We start from the raw sequence: 21,398 nt of genomic DNA, 5'->3' as shown, positions 1-21,398 counted from the left end.
TGTGTAATCTGAGACGGGATATTTCGGATCGCTTTGAAGACTATAGGGCCAAAGGAAATATCCTCCAAAGAAGCCTTTCGCTTAGACTGTTCTTGTGGAATTTGAAAAGTGATACTTGGAAGCCCATGTAGGGCTATGTTGAAAAAGGAAATATCCTCAGATGAAAACTGGAAAGAAGCTCTCTGAGAAACTGCTTAGTGTTCTGTTTATTCATCTCAGAGAGATACAGCTTTCCCCTCAAGAAGCCGTTCGCTAAGACTGTTCTGGTGGCATTTGCAAAGTGATATTTAGAAGAACATAGAGATCTATGGTGAAAAAGAAATTATCCTCAGTGAAAAACTGGAAAGAAGCTTTCGGAGAAACTGCTTTGTGATGTGTGACTTCCATTCACAGATTTACAGCTGTATTTCGTGGATCTCTTTGCTTGCCTTATTTCTGTGGAATATGACAACGGATATTTTGGATCCCTTTGAAGAGTATAGGGCCAAAGGAAAAATCCTCCGATAACAAAGAGAAAGAAACTTTCTGAGAAACTGATTTGTGTAATGTGAAATCATCTCACAGAGCTACAGCTTTCCCCTCAAGAAGCCTTTCGCTAAGACTGTTCTTTTGGAATTTGCAAAGTGATATTTGGAAGCCCATGGAGGACTATGGTGAAAAAGACAATATCCTCAGATGAAAACTGGAAAGAAGCTTTCTGAGAAACTGCTTTGTGATGTGTGACTTGTACTCACAGTGTTACAGCTGTATTTCGTGGGTCTGTTGCCACCCTTATTTCTGTGAAATCTGAGAATAGATATTTCGGATCCCTTTGAGGACTATAGGGCCAAAAGAAATATCCTCCGATAAAAAAGAGAAAGAAGCTTTCTGAGAAACTCCTTTGTGTTCTGTGAAATCATCTCAGAGAGTTACAGCTTTGACCTCAAGAAGCCGTTCGCTTAGTCTGTTCTTGTGGAATTTACAAACTGATATTTGAATCCCGTAGAGGGCTATGGTGAAAAAGAAAATATCCTCAGAGAAAAAGTGTAAAGAAACTTTCTGAGAAACTGCTTTGTGATGTGTCACTTCCATTCACAGAGTTACAGCTATATTTCGTGGAGCTGTTTGCTAGCCTTATTTCTGTGGAGTCTGAGAACGGATATTTCGGATTCCTATGAAGACCATAGGGCCCAAGGAAATATCCTCCCATAACAAAGAGAAAGAAGCTTTCTGAGAAACTCCTTTGTGTTCTGTGAAATCATCTCACAGAGTTACAGCTTTCCCGTCAAGAAGCCTTTCACTAAGACTGCTCTTCTGGAATTTACAAAGTGATATTTGGAAGCCCATGGAGGGCTATGATGAAAAAGGAAATATCCTCCGATGAAAACTGGAAAGAAGCTATCTGAGAAACTCCTTAGTGTTCTTTTAATTCATGTCACAGAGTTACAACTATCCCCTCAACAAGCCGTTTGCTAAACCTGTTCTTGTGGAATTTGCAAAGTGATATTTGGAAGCCCATAGAGGGCTATGGTGAAAAAGAAAATATCCTCAGAGATAAACTGCAAAGAAGCTTTCTGAGAAACTGCTTTTTGATGTGTGACTTCAACTCACAGAGTTACAGCTGTATTTCGTGGAGCTGTTTGCTAGCCTATTTCTGTGGAATCTGAGAACAGATATTTCGGATCCCTTTGAAGACTACAGGGCCAAAGTAAATATCCTGCGATGACAAAGGGAAAGAAGCTTTCTGAGAACCTCCTTTGTGTTCTGTGAAATCATCTCACAGAGCTACAGCTTTACCCTCAAGTAGCATTTCCCTAAGACTGTTCTTGTGGAATTTGCAAAGTGATATTTTGAAGCCCATGGAGGGCTATGGCGAAAAAGGAAATATCCTCCGATGAAAACTGGAAAGAAGCTTTCTGAGAAACTACTTAGTGTTCTGTTAATTCATCTCACAGAGTTACAGCTTTCCCCTCAAGAAGCCGTTTGCTAAGCCTGTTCTTGTGGAATTTGCAAAGTGATATTTGGAAGCCCAGAAAGGGCTATGGTGAAAAAGAAAATAACCTCGGAGAAAAACTGGAAAGAACCTTTCTGAGAAACTGCTTTGTGATGTGTGACTTCCACTCACAGTGTTACAGCTGTATTTCATGTATCAGTATCCTAGCCTTATTTCTGAGGAATCTGAGAACGGATATTTCGGATCCCTTTGAAGACTACAGGCTAAACGAAATATCCTCCGATCAGAAAGAGAAAGAAGCTTTCTGAGAAACTCCTTTGTGTTCTGTGAAATCATCTCACTGAGTTACAGGTTTCCCCCTCAAGAAGCCATTCGCTAAGACTCTTCTTGTGGAGTTTGCAAAGTGATACTTGGAAGCCCTTGGGAGGCTATGGTGAAAAAGTAAATATCCTCAGATGAAAACTGGAGAGAAGGTTTCTGAGAAACTGTTTAGCGTTTTGTTATTTCATCTCACAGAGTTACAGCTTTACTTCGTGGAGCTGTTGACTAGCCTTATTTCTGTGGTATCTGATAATGGATATTTCTGATCCCTTTGAAGACTATAGGGCCAAAGGAAATATCCTACCCTAAGAAAGAGAAAGAAGCTTTCAGAGAAACTGCGTTGTGTTATGTGAAATCATCTCACAGATTTACAGCTTTCCCCTCCAGACACCGTTCGCTAAGACTGTTCTAGTGGAATTTGCAAAATGACATTTGGAAGCCCAAGGAGGGCTATGATGAAAAAGGAAATATCCTCAGAGGAAAACTGAAAAGAAGCTTTCTGAATAACTGCTTAGTGTTCTGTTAATTCATCTCACAGAGTCACAGCTTTACCGTCAAGAAGCCATTCGCTAAGCCTGTTCTTGTGGAATTGGCAAAGTGATATTTGGAAGCCCATAGTGGGCTATGGTGAAAAAGAAGATATTCTCAGAGAAAAACTGGAAAGAAGGTTTCTGAGAAACTGCTTTGTGATGTGTTACTTCCCCTCACATAATGACAGCTGTATTTCGTGGATCTGTTTGCTAGCCTTATTTAAGTGGAATCTGAAAAGAGATATTTCTAATCCCTTTGAAGACTATAGAGCCTAAGGAAATACACTCTGATAACAAAGAGAAAGAAGCTTTCTGAGAAACTCCTTTGTGTTCTGTGAAGTCATCTCACAGAGTTACAGCTTTCCCCCCACAGAAGCCCTTCTTTAAGACTGTTCTTGTGGAATATGCAAAGTGATATTGGGAAGCCCATGGAGGGTTATGGTGAAAAAGGAAATATCCTCAGATGAAAACTGGAAAGAAGCTTTCTGAGAAATTGCTTAGTGTTCTGTTAATTCGTCTCACAGAGTTTCACCTTTCCCCTCATGTAGCCGTTCGCTAAGCCTGTTCTTGTGGAATTTGTAAAGTGATATTTGGAAGCCCATAGAGGGCTAAGGTGAAAAAGAAAATATCGTCAGAGAAAAACTGGAAAGAAGCTTTCTGAAAAAATGCTTTTTGATGTGTGACTTTCACTCACAGAGTTACAGCTGTATTTCGTGGAGCTGTTTGATAGCCTTATTTCTGTGGAATCTGAGAACTGATTTTTAAGATCCCTTTGAAGACTATAGGGCCAAAGGAAATATCCTCCGAGAGCAAAGAGAAAGAGGCTTTCTGGGAAACTCCTTTGTGTTCTGTGAAATCATCTCACTAAGTTACAGCTTTCCCCTCAAGAGGCCTTTCGCTAAGTCTGTTCTTGTGGAAATTGCAAAGTGATATTTGGAAGCTCATGGAGGGCTATGGTGATAAAGGAAGTATCCTCAGATGCAAAACTGGAAAGAAGCTTTCTGAGAAACTGCTTAGTGTTCCATTAATTCATATCACAGTGTTTCAACTTTGGCCTCAAGAAGCCGTTGGCTAAGCCTGTTCTTGTGGAATTTGCAAAGTGATATTTGGAAGCCCTTGGAGGGCTATGGTGAAAAGGAAATATCCTGAGATGAAAACTGGAAAGAAGCTTTCTGAAAAACGGCTTAGTGTTCTGTTAATACATCTCACAGAGTTTTAGCTTTCGCCTCAAGAAGCCTTTTGCTAAAGCTGTTTTTGTGGAATTTGCAAAGTGATATTTGCAAGCCCATGGAGGGCTATGGTGAAAAAGAAAATATCCTCAGAGAAAAACTGGAAAGAATCTTTTTGAGAAACGTTTTCTGATGTGTGACTTCCACTCACAGAGTTACAGCTGTATTTCGTGGAGCTGTCTGCTAGCCTTATTTCTGTGGAATCTGAGAACGGATATTTCGTATCCCTTTGAAGACTATAGGGCCAAAGGAAATATCCTCCCATAAAAAAGAGAAAGAAGCTTTCTGAGAAACTCCTTTGTGTTCTGTGAAATCATCTCACAGAGTTACAACTATCCCCTCAAGAAGCAGTTCACTAAACCTGTTCTTGTGGAATTTGCAAAGTGATATTTGAAGCCCATAGAGGGCTATGGTGAAAAAGAAAATATCCTCAGAGATAAACTGCAAAGAAGCTTTCTGAGAAACTGCTTTGTGATGTGTCACTTCCACTCACAGAGTTACAGTTGTATTTCGTGGAGCTGTTTGCTAGCCTTATTTCTGTGGAATCTGAGAACGGATATTTCGGATCCCTTTGAAGACTACAGGGCCAAATGAAATATCCTCCGATGACAAAGAGAAAGAAGCTTTCTGAGAAACTCCTTTGTGTTCTGTGAAATCATCTCGCAGAGTTACAACTTTACCCTCAAGTAGCCTTTCGCTAAGACTGTTCTTGTGGAATTTGCAAAGTGATATTTTGAAGCCCATGGAGGGCTATGGTGAAAAAGGAAATATCCTCAGATGAAAACTGGAAAGAAGCTCTCTGAGAAACTTCTTAGTCTTCTCATAATTCATCTCACAGAGTTACAGCTTTGCCCTCAAGAAGCCGTTCGCTAAGCCTGTTCTTGTGGAATTTGCAAAGTGATATTTGGAAGCCCTTAGAGGGCTATGGTGAAAAAGAAAATATAATCAGAGAAAAAATGGAAAGACGCTTTCTGAGAAACTGTTTTGTGATGTGTGACATCCACTCACAGAGTTACAGCTGTATTTCCTGTATCTGTTTGCTAGCCTTATTTCTGTGGAATCTGAGAACCGATATTTTGGATCACTTTGAAGACTATAGGGCCAAATTAAATATCCTCGGATAAGAAAGAGAAAGAAGCTTTCTGAGAAACTCCTTTGTGTTCTGTGAAATCATCTCACAGAGTTACAGCTTTCCCGTACAGAGGCCTTTCGCTAAGACTGTTCTTCTGGAATTTGCAAAGTGACATTTGGAAGCCCATGGAGGGCTATGGTGAAAAAGGAAAGATCCTCAGATGAAAACTGGAAAGGAGTTTTCTGAGAAATTGCTTAGTGTTCTATTAATTCATCACACAAAGTTACAGCTTTCGTGTCAAGAAGTCATTCGCTAAGCCTGTTCTTGTGGAATTTGCAAAGTGATATTTGGAAGCCCTTAGAGGGCTATGGTGAAAAAGAAAATATCCTCAGAGAAAAACTGGATAGAAGATTTCTGAGTAACTGCTTTGTGATGTATGTCTTCCACTCACAGAGTTACAGCTATATTTCGTGGAGCTGTTTGCTAGCCATATTTCTGTGGAATCTGAGAACGGATATTTCGGATCCCTTTGAAGTCTATAGGGCCAAAGGAAATATCCTCTGATAACAAAGAGAAAGATGCTTTCTGAGAAACTTCTTTGTGTTCTGTGAAATCATCTCACAGAGTTACAGCTTTCCCCTCAAGAAGCCTTTCGCTAAGACTGTTCTTCTGGAATTTGCAAAGGGATACTTGGAAGCCCATGTTGGGCAACGGTGAAAAAGGAAATATCCTCAGATGAAAACTGGAAAGAAGTTTTCTGAGAAACTGCTTAGTGTTCTCTTAATTCATCTCAGAGAGATTTGGCTTTCCGCTAAAGAAGCCGTTCGCTAAGCCTGTTTTGTGGAATTTGCAAAGTGATATTTGGAAGCCCATAGAGGGCTATTGTGGGAAAGAAAAAATCCTCAGAGGGAAACTGGAAAGAAGCTTTCTGAGAAACTGCTTTGTGATGTGTGACTTCCACTCACAGAGTTACAGCTGTATTTCGTGGTGCTGTTTTCTAGCCTTATTTCTGTGGAATCTGAGAACTGATATTTCGGATCCCTTTGAAGACTATAGGGCCAAAGGAAATATCCTCCGATAACAAACAGAAAGAAACTTTCTGAGAAACTCCTTTGTGTTCTGTGAAATCATCTCACAGAGTTACAGCTTTCCCCTCAAGAAGCCTTTGGCTAAGACTGTTCCTGTGGAATTTGCAAAGTGATATTTGGAAGCCCTTGGAGGGCTATGGTTGAAAAAGAAATATCCTCAGATAAAAATTGGAAATAAGCATTCTGAGATACTGCTTAGTGTTCTGCTAATTCATCTCACAGATTTACATCCTTTCCCTCAAGAAGCCATTTGCTAAGCCAGTTCTTTTGTAATTGGCAAAGTGATATTTGGAAGCCCATAGAGGGCTAAGGTGAAAAAGAAAATATCCTCAGAGAAAAACTGGAAAGAAGCTTTCTAAGAAACTGCTTTGTGATGTGTGACGTCCACTCACAGAGTTACAGCTTTCCCCTGAAGAGGCCTTTCGCTAAGACTGTTCTTCTGGAATGTGCAAAGTGATATTTGGAGGCCCATGGACGGCTATGTTGAAAAAGGAAATATCGTCAGATGAAAACTGGAAAGAAGCTTTCTGAGAAACTGCTTAGGGTTCTGTTAATTTGTCTCACAGAGTTACAGCTTTCCCCTCAAGAAGCCGTTCGCTAAGCCTGTTCTTGTGGAATTTGCTAAGTGCTATTTGGAAGCCCTTAGAGGGCTCCGGTGAAAAAGAAAATATCCTCAGAGAAAAACTGAAACGAAGCTTTACGAGAAACTCTTTTGTGATATGTGACTTCCACTCACACAGTTACAGCTGTATTTCTTGGATCTGTTTGCTAGCCTTATTTCTGTGGAATCTGAGAACGGATATTTCGGATCCCTTTGAAGACTATATGGCCAAAAGAAATATCCTCTGATAACAAAGAGAAAGAAGCTTTCTGAGAAACTGTTTTGTGTTATGTGAAATCATCTCACAGAGTTACAGCTTTCCCCTCAAGAAGCCTTTCGCTAAGGCTGTTCTTGTGGAATTTCCAAAGTGATATTTGGAAGGCCATGGATGGCTATGGTGAAAAAGAAAATATCCTCAAAGAAAAATTGGAAAGAAGATTTCTAAGAAACTGCTTTGTGGTGTGTGACTTCCAATCACAGAGTTAAAGCTGTATTTCGTGGATATGTATGCCAGCCTTATTTCTGTGGAATCTGAGAACAGATATTTCGGATCCCTTAGAGGACTATAGGGCCAAATGAAATATCCTCCGATAACAAAGAGAAAGAAGCTTTTGGAGAAACTCCTTTGTGTTCTATGAAATCATCTCACAGAGTTACAGCTTTGCCCTCAAGAACCCGTTCGCTTAGCCTGTTCTTGTGGAATTTTCAAAGTGATATTTGAAGCCCATAGAGGGCTATGGTGAAAAAGAAAATATCCTCAGAGAAAAAGTGGAAAGAAACTTTCTGAGAAACTACTTTGTGATGAATGACTTCCACTCACAGAGTTACAGCTGTATTTCGTAGATCTGTTTGCTACCTTATTTCTGTGGAATCTGAGAACGGATATTTCGGATCCCTTTGAAGTCTATAGGGCCAAAGGAAATATCCTCTGATAACAAAGAGAAAGATGCTTTCTGAGAAACTCCTTTGTGTTCTGTGAAATCATCTCACAGAGTTACAGCTTTCCCCTCAAGAAGCCTTTCGCTAAGACTGTTCTTCTGGAATTTGCAAAGGGATACTTGGAAGCCCATGTTGGGCAACGGTGAAAAAGGAAATATCCTCAGATGAAAACTGGAAAGAAGTTTTCTGAGAAACTGCTTAGTGTTCTCTTAATTCATCTCAGAGAGATTTGGCTTTCCGCTAAAGAAGCCGTTCGCTAAGCCTGTTTTGTGGAATTTGCAAAGTGATATTTGGAAGCCCATAGAGGGCTATTGTGGGAAAGAAAAAATCCTCAGAGGGAAACTGGAAAGAAGCTTTCTGAGAAACTGCTTTGTGATGTGTGACTTCCACTCACAGAGTTACAGCTGTATTTCGTGGTGCTGTTTTCTAGCCTTATTTCTGTGGAATCTGAGAACTGATATTTCGGATCCCTTTGAAGACTATAGGGCCAAAGGAAATATCCTCCGATAACAAACAGAAAGAAACTTTCTGAGAAACTCCTTTGTGTTCTGTGAAATCATCTCACAGAGTTACAGCTTTCCCCTCAAGAAGCCTTTGGCTAAGACTGTTCCTGTGGAATTTGCAAAGTGATATTTGGAAGCCCTTGGAGGGCTATGGTTGAAAAAGAAATATCCTCAGATAAAAATTGGAAATAAGCATTCTGAGATACTGCTTAGTGTTCTGCTAATTCATCTCACAGATTTACATCCTTTCCCTCAAGAAGCCATTTGCTAAGCCAGTTCTTTTGTAATTGGCAAAGTGATATTTGGAAGCCCATAGAGGGCTAAGGTGAAAAAGAAAATATCCTCAGAGAAAAACTGGAAAGAAGCTTTCTAAGAAACTGCTTTGTGATGTGTGACGTCCACTCACAGAGTTACAGCTTTCCCCTGAAGAGGCCTTTCGCTAAGACTGTTCTTCTGGAATGTGCAAAGTGATATTTGGAGGCCCATGGACGGCTATGTTGAAAAAGGAAATATCGTCAGATGAAAACTGGAAAGAAGCTTTCTGAGAAACTGCTTAGGGTTCTGTTAATTTGTCTCACAGAGTTACAGCTTTCCCCTCAAGAAGCCGTTCGCTAAGCCTGTTCTTGTGGAATTTGCTAAGTGCTATTTGGAAGCCCTTAGAGGGCTCCGGTGAAAAAGAAAATATCCTCAGAGAAAAACTGAAACGAAGCTTTACGAGAAACTCTTTTGTGATATGTGACTTCCACTCACACAGTTACAGCTGTATTTCTTGGATCTGTTTGCTAGCCTTATTTCTGTGGAATCTGAGAACGGATATTTCGGATCCCTTTGAAGACTATAGGGCCAAAGGAAATATCCTAAGATAGAAATGAGAAACAAGCTTTCTGAGAAACTGCTTTGTGTTCTGTGAAATCATCTCAATGAGTTGCAAGTTTCCTCTCAAGGAGCCGTTCTCTAAGACTGTTCTTGTGGAATTTGCAAAGTGATATTTGGAAGCCCATGGAGGGCTACGGTAAAAAAGGAAATATCCTCAGATGAAAACTGGAAAGACGCTTTCTGAGAAACTGCTTAGTGTTCTGTTAATTCATCTCACAGAGATACAGCTTTCCCCTCAAGAAGCCGTTCGCTAAGCCTGTTCTTCGGGAATTTGCAAAGTGATATTTCGTGGCCCATAGAGGGCTATGGTGAAAATGAAAATCTCCTCAGAGAAAAATTGGAAAGAAGCTTTCTGAGAAACTGCTTTGTGATGTGTGACTTCCACTCACAGAGTTACAGCTGTATTTCGTGGAGCTGTTTGCTAGCCCTATTTCTGTGGAATCTGAGAACAGATATTTCGGATACCTTTGATGACTATAGGGCCAGAGGAAATATCCTCCCATAACAAAGAGAAAGAAGCTTTCTGAGAAACTTCTTTGTGTTCTGTGAAATCATCTCACAGAGTTACAGCTTTCCCTTCAAGAAGCCTTTCACTAAGCCTGTTCATGTGGAATTGGCAAAGTAATATTCCGATGCCCATAGAGCGCTATGGTGAAAAAGGAAATATCCTCAGATGAAATCTGCAAAGAAGCTTTCGGAGAAACTGCTTAGTGTTCTGTTAATACATCTCACAGAGTTACAGCTTTTCTCTCAAGAAGCCGGTTCGCTCAGCCTGTTCCTGTGGAATTTGCAAAGTGTTATTTGGAAGCCCATAGAGTGCTATGGTGAAAAGGAATATAACCTCAGAGAAAAACTGGAAATAAGCTTTCTGAAAAACTGCTTTTTGATGTGTGACTTCCTCTCACAGCGTTACAGCTGTATTTCGTGGAACTGTTTGCTAGCCTTATTTCTGTGGAATCTGAGAACGGATATTTCATATCACTTTAAACACTATAGGGCCAAAGGAAATATCCTCCCACAACAAATAGAAAGAATCTTTCTGAGAAACTCCTTTGTGTTCTGTGAACTCATCCCACAGAGTTACAGCTTTCCCCTCAACAAGCCTTTTGCTAATGCTGCTCTTGTGGAATTTCCAAAGTGATATTAAGAAGCCCTTGGAGGGTTATGGTGAAAAAGGAAATATCCTCAGATGAAAACTGGAAAGAAGCTTTCTGAGAAACTGCTTAGTGTTCTGTTAATTCATCTCAAAGAGTTACACCTTTCCCCTCTAGAAGCCGTTCGCTAAGCCTGTTCTTGTGGAATTTGCCAAGTGATATTTGGAAGCCCATAATGGTCTATGGTGAAAAAGAAAATATCCTCAAAGAAAAACTGGAAAGAAGCTTTCTGAGAAACTGCTTTATGATGTGTGACTTCCAATCACAGAGTTACAGCTGTATTTCATGGATCTGTTTGTTAGCATTATTTCTGTGGAATCTGAGAACGGATATTTCGGATCCCTTTGAAGACTACAGGGCCAAAGGAATCATCCTCCGCTAAGAAAGAGAAAGAAGTTTTCAGAGAAACTGCTTAGTGTTCTGTGAAACCATCTCACAAAGTTACAGCTTTCTCCTCCAGAAGCCATTTGCTAAGATTGTTCTTGTGGAATTTGCAAAGTGATCTTTGCAAGCAAATGGAGGGCTATGGTGAAAAAGGAAATATCCGCAGACGAATACTGGAAAGAGGCTTTCTGAGAAACTGCTTAGTGTTCTGTTACTTCATCTCACAGAGTTCCAGCTTTAGCCTCAAAACGGCGTTCACTAAGCCTGTCCATGTGGAACTTGCCAAGTAATATTTGGAAGCACATGGAGGGCTATGGTGAAAAACGAAATATCCTCGGAGTAAAACCAGAAAGAACCTTTCTGAGAAACTGCTTAGTGTTCTGTTAATTCATTTCACAGAGTTACAACATTCCCCTCAAGAAGCCGTTCGCTAAGACTGTTCTTGTGGAAGTTGCAAAGTGATATTTGGAAGCCCTTGGAGGGCTACGGTGGAAAAGGAAATAACCTCACATAAAAACTGGAAATAAGCATTCTGAGAAACTGCTTAGTGTTCTGTTAATTCATCTCACAGAGTTACAGCTTTCCCCTCAAGAAGCCATTCGCTAAGCCTTTTCTGGTGGAATTTGCCAAGTGATATTTGGAAGCCCATAGAGGGCTCTGGTGAAAAAGAAATTATCCTCAGAGAAAAACTGGAAAGAAGCTTTCTGAGAAACTGCTTTGTGATGTTTGACTTCCACTCACAGAGTTACAGCTGTATTTCATGGATCTGTTTGCTAGCCTTATTTCTGTGGAATCTGAGAACGTATATTTCGGATCCCTTTAAAGTCGCTAGGGCCAAAGAAATATCTTCCGATAACAAAGAGAAAGAAGCTTTCTGAGAAACTGCTTTGTGTTATGTGAAATCATGTCAGAGAGTTACAGCTTTCCCCTCAAGAAGCCTTTCACTAAGACTGTGCTTGTGGAAATTGTAAAGTGATATTTGGAAGCCCATGGTAGGCTATGGTGAAAAAGGAAATATCATCAGATGAAAACTCTAAAGAAGCTTTCTGAGAAACTGCTTAGTGTTCTGTTAATTCATCTCAAAGAGTTACAGCTTTCCCCTCAAGAAGACTTTCGCTAAGCCTGTTCTTGTGGAATTTGCAAAGTGTTATTTGGAAGCCCATAGAAGGCTATGGCGAAAAAGAAAACATCCTTAGAGAAAAACTGGAACGAAGCTTTCTGAGACTCCTTTGTGATGTGTGACTTCCACTCACAGATTTACAGCTGTATTTCGTGGATCTGTTTGCCAGCCTTATGTCTGTATAAACAGAGAACGGATATTTCGGATCCCTTGGAGGACTATAGGACCAAATGAAATATCCTCCGATAACAAAGAGAAACAAGCATTCTGAGAAACTCCTTTGTGTTCTGTGAAATCATGTCGCAGAGTTACAGCTTTCCCCTCAAGAAGCCGTTCGCTTAGCCTATTGTAGTGGAACTGGCAAAGTGATATTTGAAGCCCTTAGAGGGCTATGGTGAAAAAGAATACATCCTCAGAGAAAAAGTGGAAAGAAACTTTCTGAGAAACTGCTTTGTGATGTGTGACTCACACTCACAGAGTTACAGCTGTATTTCTTGGATCTGTTTGCTACCTTATTTCTGTGGTATCTGAGAACGGATATCTCGGATCCCTTTGAAGACTATAGGGCCAAATGAAATATCCTCCGATAACAAAGAGAAAAAACCTTTCTGAGAAACTGCTTTATGTTCTGTGAAACGATCTAACAGAAATACAGCTTTCCCCTCAAGAAGCCTTTCGCTAAGACTCTTCTTGTGGAATTTGCAAAGTGATATTTGTTAGGCCATGGAGGGATATGGTGAAAGGGGAAATATCCTCAGATGAAAACTGGAAAGAAGCTTTCTGAGAAACGGCTTAGTGTTCTATTAATTCATCTCACAGAGTTACAGGTTTCCCCTCAAGAAGCCTTTCGCTAAGCCTGTTGTTGTGGAATTTGCAAAGTGATATTTGGAAGCCCATAGAGGGCTATGGTGAAAAAGAAAATATCATCCGAGAAAAACTGGAAAGAAGCTGTCTGAGAAAGTGCTTTGTGATGTGTGACTTCCACTCACAGAGTTACAGGTGTGTTTCGTGGATCTGTTTGCCCGCCTTATTTCTGTATAATCTGAGAACATATATTTCGGATCCCTTTGAAGACTATAGGGCCAAATGAAATATCCTCCCATAACAAAGAGAAAGAAGCATTCTGAGAAACTCCTTTGTGTTCTGTAAAAACATCTCACAGAGTTACAGCTTTTCCCTCTAGAAGCCGTTCGCTTTGCCTGTTCTTGTGTAAATTGCAAAGTGATATTTGAAGCCCATAAAGGGCTATGGTGAAAAAGAAAATATCCTCAGAGGAAAAGTGGAAAGAAACTTTCTGAGAAACTGCTTTGTGATGTGTGACTTCCACTCACAGAGTTACAGCTGTATTTCGTGGAGCTGTTTGCTAGCCTTATTTCTGTGGAATCTGAGAACGGATATTTCGGATCCCTTTGTTGACTATAGGGCCAAAGGAAATATCCTCCCATAACAAAGAGAAAGAAGCTTTCTGAGAAACTCCTTTGTGTTCTGTGAAATCATCTCACAGAGTTACAGCTTTCCCCTCAAGAAGCCTTTCGATAAGACTGCTCTTCTGGAATTTACAAAGTGATATTTGGAAGCCTATGGAGGGCTATGGAGAAAAAGTGAATATCCTGAGACGAAAACTGGAAATAAGCATTCTGAGAAACTGCTTACAGTTCTTTTAATTCATCTCACAGAGATACAGTTTTACCCTCAAGAAGCCTTTCGCTAAGCCTGTTGTGGTGGAATTTCCAAAGTGATATTTGGAAGCCCATAGAGTGCTATGGTGAAAAAGAAAATTTCCTGAGAGAAAAAATGGAAAGAAGCTTTCTGAGAAACTGCTTTGTGATATGTGACTACCACTCACAGAGTTACAGCTGTATTTCGGGGATCTGTTTTTTAGCCTAATTTCTTTGGAATCTGAGAACGGATATTTCGGATCCCATTGAAGACTACAGGGCCAAAGGAAATATCCTCCCATAACAAAGAGAAAGAAGCTTTCTGAGAAACTCCTTTGTGTTCTGTGAAATCATCTCACAGAGATACAGCTTTCCCCTCAGGAAGCCTTCCCCTAAGACTGTTCTTGTGGAATTGGCAAAGTGATATTTGGAAGCCCATGGAGGGCTATCGTGAAAAACGAAATATCCTCCGAATAAAACCGGAAAAAAACTTTCTGAGAAACTGCTTAGTGCTCTGATAATTCATCTCACAGAGTTACAACATTCCCCTCAAGAAGCCATTCGCTAAGCCTGTTCTTGTGGAATTTGCAAAATGATATTTGGAACCCCTTGGAGGGCTACGGTGGAAAAGGAAATAACCTCAGACAAAAACAGGAAATAAGCATTCTGGGAAACTGCTTAGTGTTCTTTTAATTCATCTCACAGAGTTACAGCTTTCCCCTCAAGAAGCCATTCGTTAAACCTATTCTTGTGGAATTTGCAAAGTGATATTTGGAAGCCCATAGAGGGCTATGGTGAAAAAGAAAATATCCTCAGAGAAAAACTGGAAAGAAGCTTTCTGAGAAACTGCTTTGTGATGTGTGACTTCCACTCACAGAGTTACAACTGTATTTCGTGGATCTGTTTGCTAGCCTTATTTCTGTGGAATCTGAAAAGGTATATTTCGGATCCCTTTGAAGTCGGTAGGGCAAAAGGAACTATCCTCCCATAACAAAGAGAAAGAAGCTTTCTGAGAAACTGCTTTGTGTTATGTGAAATCATCTCACAGAGTTACAGCTTTCCCCTCAAGAAGCCTTTCGCTAAGGCTGTGCTTGTGGAAATAGCAAAGGGATATTTGGTAGCCCATGGAGGGCTACTGTGAAAAAGGAAATATCCTCAGATGAAAACTCTAAAGAAGCTTTCTGAGAAACTGCTTAGTGATCTGTTAATTCATCTCAAAGAGTTACAGCTTTCCCCTCAAGAAGCCTTTCGCTAAGACTGTGCTTGTGGAAATAGCAAAGGGATATTTGGAAGCCCATGGAGGGCTATGGCGAAAAAGAAAATATCCTTAGAAAAAACTGAAACGAAGCTTTCTGAGACTGCTTTGTGATGTGTGACTTCCACTCACAGACTTACAGCTGTATTTCGTGGATCTGTTTGCCAGCCTTATTTCTGTATAATCAGAGAACGGATATTTCGGATCCCTTGGAGGACTGTAGGGCCAAATGAAATATCCTCCGATAACAAAGAGAAAGAAGCATTCTGAGAAACTCCTTTGTGTTCTGTAAAATCATCTCACAGAGTTACAGCTTTCCCCTCAAGAAGCCGTTCGCTTAGCCTCTTCTAGTTGAATTTGCAAAGTGATATTTGAAGCCCATAGAGGGCTATGGTGAAAAAGAAAATATCCTCAGAGAAAAAGTGGGAGGAAACTTTCTGAGAAACTACTTGGTGATGAATGACTTCCACACACAGAGTTACAGCTGTATTTCGTGTATCTGTTTGCTACCTTATTTCTGTGGAATCTGAGAACGGATATTATGGATCCCTTTGAAGACTCTAGGGCCAAAGGAAATATCCTCCCATAACAAAGAGAAAGAAGCTTTCTGAAAAATTCCTTTGTGTTCTGTGAAATCTTCTCACAGAGTTACAGCTTTCCTCTCAAGAAGCCTTTCGCTAAGAAGGTTCTTCTGGAATGTGCAAAGTGATATTTCGAGGCCCATGGAGGGCTATGGGGAAAAAGGAAATATCCTCAGATGAAAATTGGAAAGAAGCTTTCTGAGAAACTGCTTAGTGTTCTGTTAATTCATCTCACAGAGCTACAGCTTGCCCCTCAAGAAATCGTTCGCTAAGCCTGTTCTTGTGGAATTTGCAAAGTGATATTTGGAAGCCCATAGAGGGCTATGGTGAAAAAGAAAATATCCTCAGAGAAAAACTGGAAAGAAACTTTCTGAGAAACTGCTTTGTGATGTGTAACTTCCACTCACAGTTTTACAGCTGTATTTCGAGGAGCTGTTTGCTAGCCTTATTTCTGTGGAATCTGAGAACCGATATTTTGGATCGCTTTGAAGACTATAGGGTTAAAGGAAATATCCTCACATAGCAAAGAGAAAGATGCTATCTGAGAAACTCTTTTGTGTTCTCTGAAATCATCTCACAGATTTACAGCTTTCCCTTCAAGAAGCCTTTCGCTTAGACTGTTCTTGTGGAATTTGAAAAGTGATACTTGGAAGCAAATGGAGGGCTACGGTGAAAAAGGAAATATCCTCAGATGAAAACTGGAAAGAAGCTTCCTGAGAAACTGCTTAGTGTTCTGTTAATTCATTTCACAGAGATAAGGCTTTCCCCTCAAGAAGCGTTCGGTAAGCCTGTTCTTGTGGAATTTGTAAAGTGATATTTGGAAGCCCATAGTGGGCTATGGTGAAAAAGAAAATATCCTCAGAGAAAAACTGGAAAGGAGCTTTCTGAGAAACTGCTTTTTGATGTGTGATTTTCACTCACAGAGTTACAGCTGTATTTAGTGGTTCTGTTTGGTAGCAATATGTCTGTGGAATATGAGAACGGATATTTCGGATCCCTTTGAAGACTATAGGGCCAAAGGAAATATCCTCTGATAACAAAGAGAAAGAAGCTTTGTGAGAAACTCCTTTGTGTTCTGTGAAATTATCTCACAGAGTTACAGCTATCCCCTCAAGATGCCTTCCACTCAGACTGTTCTTGTGGAATTTGCAAAGTGATATTTGGAAGCCCATGCAGGGCTATGGTGAAAAAGGAAATATCCTCAGATGAAAACTGGAAGGAAGCTTTCTGAGAAACTGCTTAGTGTTCTCTTAATTCATCTCCAGAGATACAGTTTTCCACTGAAGAAGCCGTTCGCTAAGCCTGTTCTTCTGGAATTTGCAAAGTGATATTTGGAAGCCCATAGAGGGCTATGGTAAAAAAGTAAATCTCCTCAGAGAAAAATTGAAAAGAAGCTTTCTGAGGAACTGCTTTGTGATGTGTGACTTCCACTCACATAGTTTCAGCTGTATTTCGTGGATCTCTTTGCTAGCCTTCTATCTGTGGAATCTGAGAACGGATATTTCGGATCCCTTTGAAGACTATAGGGCCAAAGGAAATATCCTCCGATAAAAAAGATAAAGAAGCTTTCTGAGAAACTTCTTTGTGTTATGTGAAATCATCTCACAGAGTTACAGCTTTCCCCGCAAGAAGGCTTTCACTAAGACTGTTCTTGTGGAATTTGCAAAGTGATATTTGGAAGACCATGGAGGGCTATGGTGAAAAAGGAAATATCCTCAGATGAAAACGGGAAAGAAGCTTTCTGAGAAACTGCTTAGTGTTCTGTGAATTCATCTCACAGAGTTACTGCTTTTCTTTCAAGAAGCCGTTCGCTAAGCCTGTTCTTGTGGAATTTGCAACGTGATATTTGGAAGCCCATAGAGGGCTATGGTGAAAAAGAAAATATCCTCAGAGAAAAACTGGGAAGAAGCTTTCTAGGAAACTTCTTTGTGATGTGTGACTTCCACTCACACAGTTACAGCTGTATTTCGTGGATCTCTTTTATAGCCTTATTTCTGTGGAATCTCAGAACGGATATTTCGGATTCCTTTGAAGACTATAAGGCCAAAGGAAATATCCTCCGATAAAAAAGAGAAAGAAGCTTTCTGAGAAACTCCTTTGGGTTCTGTGAAATCATCTCACAGAGTTACAGGTTTCCCCTCAAGAAGCCTTTCGCTAGGTCTGTCCCTGTTGAGTTTGCAAAGTGATATTTGTAAGCCCAAGGAGGGCTATGGTGAAAAAGGAAATATCCACAGATGAAAACTGGAAAGAAACTTTCTGAGAAACTGCTTAGTGTTCTGTTATTTCATCTCACAGAGTTACAGCTTTCCCCTCATGAAGCCATTCGCTAAGCCTGTTCTTGTGGAATTTGCAAAGTGATATTTGGAAGTCCTAGAGGGCTATGGTGAAAAAGGAAATATCCTCAGATGAAAACTGAAAAGAAGCTTTCTGAGAAACTGCTTTGTGTTCTGTGAATTCATCTTACAGAGTTACAGCTTTCCCCTCAGGGAGCCGTTCCCTAAGACTGTTCTTGTGGAATTTGCACAGTGATATTTGGAAGCCCATTGTGGGCTATGGATAAAAAGAAAATATCCTCAGAAAAAAACTAAAAAGAAGCTTTCTGAGAAACTGCTTTGTGATGTGTGACTTCCACTCACTGAGTTACAGCTGTATTTCTTGGAGCTGTTTGCCAGCCTTATTTTTGTGGAATCTGAGAACTGATGTTTCGGATTCCCTGGAAGACTATAGGGCCAAAGGAAATATCCTCCGATAGAAAGGAGAAAGAAGTTTTCTGAGAAACCTGTTTGTGATCTGGGAATTCATCTCACAGAGTTACAGCTTTCCGCTCAAGAAGCCTTTCGTTAAGACTGTTCTTGTGGAATTTGCAAAGTGATATTTGGAAGCTCATAGAGGGTTATGGGAAAAAAGAAAATATCCTCAGATAAAAACTGGAAAGAAGATTTCTGAGAAACTGCTTCGTGATGTGTGAATTCCACTCACTGAGATACAGCTGTATTTCATGGAGCTGATCGCTAGACTTATTTCTGTGGTATCTGATACCTGATATTTCGGATCTCTTTGAAGATTATAGTTCCAAAGGTAATATCCTCCGATAACAAAGAGAAAGAAACTTTCTGAGAAACTCCTTTGTGTTCTGTTAATTCATCTCACAGAGTTACAGCTTTCGCCTCAAGAAGCCTTTCGCTAAGACTGTTCTTTTGGAATTTGCAAAGTGATACTTGGAACCGCTATATGGCTATGGGGGAAAAAAATATCCTCTGACAAAAACTACAAAGAAGCTTTCTGAGAAACTGCTTAGTTTTCTGTGAATTCATCTCACAGAGTTACATCTTTCCCCTCAAAGAACATTTCGCTAAGACCGTTCTTGTGAAATTTGCAAAGTGATCTTTGGAAGCCCATGGAGGTTAATGGGGAGAAAGTTAAATATCCTCAGATGAAAACTGGAAAGAAGCATTCTGAGACACTGCTTTGTGTTCTGTGAATACATATCACAGAGTTACAGCTTTCCCCTAAAGAAGCCGTTCGCTTAAACTGTTCTGGTGGAATTGGCAAAGTGATATTTGGAAGACCGTAGTGGGCTACGGATAAAAAGAAAATATCCTCAGATAAAACCTGGAAAGAAGCTTTCTGAGAAACTGATTTGTGATGTGTGACTTCCACTCACCGAGTTACAGCTGTATTTCGTGGATCTGTTTGCTAGCCTTATTTCTGTGGAATCTGAGAACGGATATTTCGGATCCCTTTGGAGACTATAGGGCCAAAGGAAATTTCCTCCGATAACAAAGAGAAAGAAGTATTCAGAGAAACTAATTTGTGTTCTGTGATCATCTCACAGAGTTTCAACTTTCCCCTCAAGAAGCCGAAAGCTAAGTCTGTTCTTGTGGAATTTGCAAAGTGATATTTGGAAGCACATGGAGGGTGATGGTGAAAAAGGAAATATCCTCAGATGAAAAATGGAAAGAAGTTTTCTGAGAAACTGCTTAGTGTTCTGTTAATTCATCTCACAGAGTTACAGCTTTCCCCGAAGAAGCCGTTCACTAAGCCTTTTCTTGAGGAATTTGCAAAGTGATATTTGGGAGCCCATAGAGGGCTATGGTGAAAAAGAAAATATCCTCAGAGAAAAGGTGGAAAGAAGCTTTCTGAGAAACTGCTTTGTGATGTGTGACTTCCACTCACTGAGTTACAGCTGTATTTCTTGGAGCTTTTTGACAGCCTTATTTCAGTGGAATCTGAGAACGGATATTTCGGATTCCTTGGAAGACTATAGGGCCAAAGGAAATATCCTCCGATAGAAATGGGAAAGAAGCTTTCTGAGATTTTTCTTTGTGATCTGTGAATTCATGTTGCAGAATTACAGCTTTCCTCTCAAGAAGCCTTTCGCTAAGACGGTTCTTGTGGAATTTGCAAAGTGATACTTGGAAGCCCATACAGGGCTATGGGGAAAAAGAAAATATCATCAGACAAAAATTGCAAAGATGCTCTCTGAGAAACTGCTTTGTGTTTTGAGAATTCATCTCACGGAGTTAAATCTTTCCCCTCAAGGAGCCTTTCGCTAAGACTGTTCTTGTGGAATTCGCAAAGTGGTATTTGGAAGCCCATGGAATTCTATGGGGAATAAGGAATATATCCTCAGATAAAAACTGGAGAGAAGCTTTCTGAGAAACTACTTTGTCTTCTGTGAATTCATCTCACAGAATTAGAGCTTTCACGTCAAGAAGTCAATCGCTAAGACTATTCTTGTGGAATTTGAAGAGTGATATTTGGAAGCCCATAGAGGGCTATGGTGAAAAAGGAAATATCCTCAGATAAAAACTGGAAAGAAGGTTTTTGAGAAACTGCTTTGTGATCTGTGACTTCCACTCACTGAGTTTCAGCTGTATTTCTGGATATGTTTGCTAGCCTTATTTCTGTGGAATCTGAGAATTGATGTTTCAGATCGCTTGGAAGACTATAGGGCCAAAGGAAATGTGCTAAGATAGAAATGAGAAACAAGCTTTCTGAGAAACTGCTTTGTGTTCTATCAATTCATCTCACAGAGTTACACCTTTCCCCTCAAGAAGCCTTTTGCTAAGACTGTTCTTCTGGAATTTTCAAATTGATATATGGAAGCCCATTGAAGGCTTTGGGTAAAGAGAAAATATCCTCAGACAAAAACTGGAAAGAAGCTCTCTGAGAAACTGCTTTGAGTTCTGTGAATTCATCTCACAGAGTTACATCTTTCCCCTCAAGGAGACTTTTGCTAAGACTGTTCTTGTGGAATTTGCAAATTGATATTTGGAAGCCCATGGAGGGCAATGTTGAAAAAGGAAATATCCTCAGAGAAAAACTGGAAAGAAGCTTTCTGAGAAACTGCTTAGTGTTCTGTTAATTCATCTCACAGAGTTACAGCTTTCCCCTCAAGAAGCCTTTCGCTAAGCCTGTTCTTGTGGAATTGGCAAAGTGATATTTGGAAGCCCATAGAGGGCTATGGTGAAAAAGGAAATATCCTCAGATGAAATCTGGAAAGAAGCTTTCTGAGAAACTGCTTAGTGTTCTGTTAATTCATCTCACAGAGTTACAGCTTTCCCCTCAAGAAGCCGCTGGCTAAGTCTGTTTTCGAGGAATTTGCAAAGTGATATTTGGAAGCCCATAGAGGGCTATGGTGAAAAAGAAAATATCCTCAGAGAAAAACAGGAAAGAAGCTTTGTGAGAAACTGCTTTGTGATGTGTGACTTCCACTCACAGAGTTACATCTGTATTTCGTGGATCTCTTTGCTAGCCTTATTTCTGTGGAATCTGAGAACAGATATCTCGGATCCCTTTGAAGACTATAGGGCCAAAGGAAATATCCTCCGATAACAAAGAGAAAGAAGCTTTCTGAGAAACTTCTTTGTGTTCTGTGAAATCATCTCACAGAGTTACAGCTTTCCCCTCAAGAAGCCTTTCGCTAAGCCTGTTCTTGTGGAATTGGCAAAGTGATATTTGGAAGCCCATAGAGGGCTATGGTGAAAAAGGAAATATCCTCAGATGAAATCTGGAAAGAAGCTTTCTGAGAAACTGCTTAGTGTTTTGTTAATTCATCTCACAGAGTTACAGCTTTTCCCTCAAGAGGACGCTCGCCAAGCCTGTTCTTGTGCAATTCGCATAGTGATATTTGGAAGCCCATAGAGGGCTA

The 21,398-nt window shown here is 40.2% G+C and overlaps 1 pseudogene; it reads left to right on the top strand.

Annotated features, from left to right (window-relative positions):
- The first annotated feature begins 1,411 nt into the window (after positions 1-1,411).
- On the top strand, positions 1,412-20,739 carry LOC144340948 (uncharacterized; annotated as a pseudogene).
- Positions 20,740-21,398: the final 659 nt, after the last annotated feature.

Source organism: Macaca mulatta, chromosome 5 (genome assembly GCF_049350105.2).
Source record: "Macaca mulatta isolate MMU2019108-1 chromosome 5, T2T-MMU8v2.0, whole genome shotgun sequence".
In the NCBI taxonomy this organism is placed as follows: Eukaryota; Metazoa; Chordata; class Mammalia; order Primates; family Cercopithecidae; genus Macaca; species Macaca mulatta.
This window is presented reverse-complemented; position numbering and strand designations above follow the sequence as displayed.